This window comes from Dipodomys spectabilis, unplaced genomic scaffold (assembly GCF_019054845.1).
Source record: "Dipodomys spectabilis isolate Male_0828 unplaced genomic scaffold, ASM1905484v1 ptg000157l, whole genome shotgun sequence".
NCBI lineage: Eukaryota > Metazoa > Chordata > Mammalia > Rodentia > Heteromyidae > Dipodomys > Dipodomys spectabilis.
The window spans coordinates 5068706-5073338 of NW_024870834.1; the positions used below are offsets into that span (position 1 = coordinate 5068706).

The 4633-nt window shown below is 50.5% G+C and overlaps 1 pseudogene; it reads left to right on the forward strand.

Moving 5' to 3' along the window:
• The first annotated feature begins 1462 nt into the window (after window positions 1-1462).
• Window positions 1463-1805, forward strand: LOC122118839 (annotated as a pseudogene).
• The last annotated feature ends 2828 nt before the right edge of the window (window positions 1806-4633 follow it).

Here is a 4633-nt window from a genome sequence, read left to right on the forward strand (position 1 = left end):
AGGCCAGCTTTGCACTGTGGCACCTCTAAATCTAGAGTAAAATCACAGGATAAAAAGATTGTTGTGCCTGTGATTTTGATTAAAGGAATAGAGCCTCAGACAAGGACAGTGACATCCAAGTATCTATTCCTTCAACCAGGGCCTCAGTTTCTCACTTGGCAGGCCAGGGCACATCAGTTCAGCTCAAATTGTATGACAGTAACTCATGATATGGCCCAGGCTGACTTTGAGCTCATCATCCTCCTATCTTGGTTTCCTGAGTGTGGGGATTATGGACATGCACCACCACAGCTGGCAATACCCATTTATTAAACAGGCATTCATTGTAGAAAACGTCTTATACATCCAATGCTTTCACCAGGATTCTCCGTGACGGAAGAGGAAACTGAGGCGCGGGATAGAGAAGCAACTCTGCAGCTAGTGAACTTTGGCCAGAGCCAAAGATCTGCCTGCCACGCAGTTTCAAGGATTAGCAGTGACACTGGCAACCATAGCCGGCCTGAGCAAAGGCCTGGAGACCTGGGGTTGGGCTCTCTGGGAGCGGAGATGTTGGCTCCAGGGCAGCGTTGCTGGCTGGACACTGTGGGGAGTGGGGTGAGGGCAGTTCAATCCGCATGCTCCCTGCATTTTTACAAACAGTAGGTGCACCATAAATGCTTGGTGACTGAATTGGCAAAGCAGAGCATGGAGTAAAATGGTTGGTTGGCTTAGAACTATTGGGAAGCTACAATGGCCAGTGGCTAAACCACCCATGGGCAGCCAGGCCATCATCAGTGCCGGACATTGCCCTGTGCCATCCTGCCCCTCAGCTGTGTGGTGCAGATCCCCTTCACCCCATCATCCTGGGAACCCCACTTCCTGGAAATGGGATTTCCCAGGAGATCTGAAATAGGGTCAGCATCCACCTCCTTTGGAATATTGCCATGTGCAGAAAATTATGCACTTTGACTTAACCCTTTGCAATCAAATGAGCAGATAAAACCTTCCTATGCGTGCACTGTGCCTCTCATGTGCCAGTTTAGGAATCAGAGGACCGGGGAGAAAGAGCTTGTCAGTCTGTGTCCATAGCGCAGTGACTACAGAGGAGGGGCTGTGGGGTCTGAGAGCATGGAGGGGAGCCAGAGTGAGCATTGTCCCTGTTTGTCTCTCGTCTTCCCAGTCTCCTCAGCAACCACCTGTCCCGCTTTGGCAGTAAGGAGGATCCCCGTTACTGTGTAATGCTTCTGTTTGCTTCTTGCCCATGCTGGGGATGAAACTCAGGGCCGCGTGCATAGTAAGCAAGTACTGTGCCACTCAGCCACACCCCCAGCCCCAGCAACACTCGTTTCTTGATCTCTAATCACAACTCTGTCCGTAACTCAGCCCATAACACTGTTAAAAATTCTCTGAATGTCTTTCTCTCCACCCGACCATCTTTTCAGCTGCTTTCGGTTGGGAAGCCTCCTGCACTTAAGGCAGGAAGATGGTGGCCACCTAGAAGATGAAGAAGTCTCCAGAGCCAGTCCACTCCAGACTCCAACTTGTTATGAAAAGTGGAGAGTACATGCTAGGGTACAAGCAGACTCTGAAGATGATCAGACAGGGCACAGGGAAATTGGTCATCCTCAAAAAGATTGCCCAGACTTGAGGAAATCTGAAATAGAATACTATGCTATGTTGGCCAAAACTGATGTTCACCACTACAGTGGCAATAATATTGAACTGGCGCGGCATGTGGGAAACATTACAGAGTATGCACACTGGCATTGATCCCCAGTGGTTCTGACAGCACCAGAAGCATTCTAGAACAAACAGGAGAAGAGTGAAGAGTGCACAATTTTTCTTTAATAAAACTTGCCAGAGATTATTTAAAAACCAAAACAAAAAACAAAAAGAAATTCTCTGGCCATCACACATACACATACACACACACACACACACACACACACACACACGCGCGCGCGCGCGTGTGTGTGTGTATATATATATAAAACCTTCCTGGGGCCTGGGTTCTGACCCTTAGTTTTTGTGCTTGAGGCTAGTGCTCTACCACTTGAGCCACAGCACCACTTCTGGCATTTGGGTATTAGAGATTAAAGTCTCACAGACTTTCTTGCCTGGGCTGTCTTCAAACTATGATCCTCAAATCTCAGCCTCCTGAGTAGCTAGGATTACAGGTGTGAGCTACCAGCGCCCCACTTTGAATATGTATTCTTGCCCTGAGAAAGGGGCAAGGGCATGGTCTGCAGGAGGGCTGCTCATTCTCACCCACTCTCTGACTCCATCCCTGGCCCCCTGGTGCAGGGGTCTGCAAAGGGCAGTGATTATGAATGCTGGAGCCCCCTCGACCCCACCTCCAGCCTCTGCACCTGAGCTCTCCCAGCTGACATTGTCCCCTTGTGTGGTACCCAGTGCTTAGCCTGGCCCATGGAAGAAAGGCACCTGTCAGATCATGCTGCCCACTGCAGAGAGACCCCCTTCCATTCCTGCCCTGCTCAGCCCAGCAGATGATGACCTACCTGAGTCTACCCAGCCCCGTGACTATGGAGTGGGAGAAGGGACCACCAAACAGTGCTCCAGGCTTGACCCCAGCGAGCCTCCAGGTCAAAGGCGCTGTGCCTTGGCGTAAGCAGTAGTGAGAGCCGGAAGTTCTGGGTGATGAACTTGATGGAGCACGCCCCAGCTCCACAGATCCCTGCCCAGAGGCTGAAGGAACCGTGCAGCTGGCCTCGGCTCAGTGGAGATGGAGGGGTTGGTTGGACGTGGGTAGGGGGAACGCTGAGGAAGTGCCACATTGGGGCGGCCCACTCCCAGGATCTGAGCTTCCGCAGATTTTCAACAGGGTCAGTCAGCTCTGCTCAGGGCAGCAAGCAGGGCTGCAGTTGCCTGGCCTGTGTCCAGTGGAACCCGAGTTGGATCTGTGGACACACCCCAAGCAGGACCAAGTCAAACTGCCTCTTCCTCACTTATTTCTCCATTTCCTCTGATCACTCCTACCCATCCCCCCAACCCCACTCTTCCCCTTACTACCCCTCTAACACCAGATACACTGCCCCCAGGGCCTTTGCCCTTGCTGGTCCCTTCTGCTGAAATTCTCTTCCCTCACGTGGATGGATAATCAGTTAACTATAACCTATTACCTGTTGGTATAAATAAAGTTTTATTGTAACAACTGCTACACACGGATGCATTGCCTATGCTGGTTTTGCACTCTACCAGCTGAGTGGAGGTCCCCAGGAGGTGCACAAAGTTCTCAACCTAGTCCTTGGCAGGAAAATGTTGCTAACTCCTTCCCTGGGTATTTGTACAGCTTGCCCTCATCTCTTTTATGTCTTAACCATCTTCCTGGTGAGGTTTTCCTGCCATCCCAGGCTCCCCACCATGAAGCCCTTGGGAGGTCTGCTTCCTGTCTGTTTTCCAAGTGCCCCATGGAATACAAATCCACTCAGGGCACACACAGCGCCATCACAGGGGCTGAGACCTAGCCGGAGCATGGGAAGTAAAGTCCCAGTGAGTGCTTCTTCCGAGCCTATGCTTCAGTTTCCCTTGTGATGGAGGTAGGCCCTGGTAGATTCCTTGCCAGATCCATCTCCAAGGAGGTGGGATCCTGTCACAGACAGCTGCAGTCTCTGGAAACATGACCCTTCAGGCAAGCTCTTCCATTTTGCCAGGGCCACATTGGATTTTGTTAACCCACATTGTAAATCAGGGTGCAGAAAGGGCGGCATTTTAAATATCCTCCTGTCACCGAGGCAGGATTTTAATGCACGCTTTAGGTGCTATCTCATGCTGCCGTCCGCCAAATCTCTCCTGTAGCTTCTTTTGTAACTCATTAAATTCGCTCAACAGAATGATTCATTAAACTTCACTGGAATATTGTTCAAATAATTACTTTGAAAATAGTTCATGAGGACTAATGAATCGTGGCCGGGGGACACAGGTAAAAGTGAAAAAGTCAGTTGTTCCTTTTTATTTTTTTCTTTCAAACCTATCAAGTGATGTCATTAGAAGGAATATCCTAACAGGGTCCAAATGTGGTCCAAATAGCCTCGCCAGGACACAGGCTTCTGATTTCTGCTCAGACCACCCTTGGGTGGCATAGGACAAAGATCACCTTCTGCTCCATCAGAAACCACTGGGCTGTTCAGCAAACAGCCCTCTGCTGGAGGCCATACAGGGAGCCGCTGGGGTGCCCTGGGGCTCCCCATGAAGACCTTCCCTTCCTGTTGTCTGCCTTCGTGTCTCTGCCATGTACAAGATGGTGGTCAGCTTCCTCGTTACAGTGAGCTCAGAATGACTGGGCTCAGTGGATCCCCTTGAGTGACCCGAATTTACTTCTACAACATAGAGACTTAGAAAGAAACAGGCAGTTGTTCAAGGTCATGTCACAAGTGGGGAGAGAACCCAGCTCATTCTTTGCTGCCTCTCTCACCACTCTAGTACAGCCATCGCTTCCTCCCTGGTTCTAGAACAGCCATCGCTTCCTCTTGGTTCTAATACAGCCACATCTTCCTCTCTATGCTCCTCTACCCCTCTATGCCTCCACCTCAGCTCTCCCAAACAGGTATGGGTGGTAGAGTAGATAGCCAATTAGTTGCTGCTCCTTCCTATGAGGAGGAATGGAGCCCATGCCCCATCCCTTGAACTGGATTTT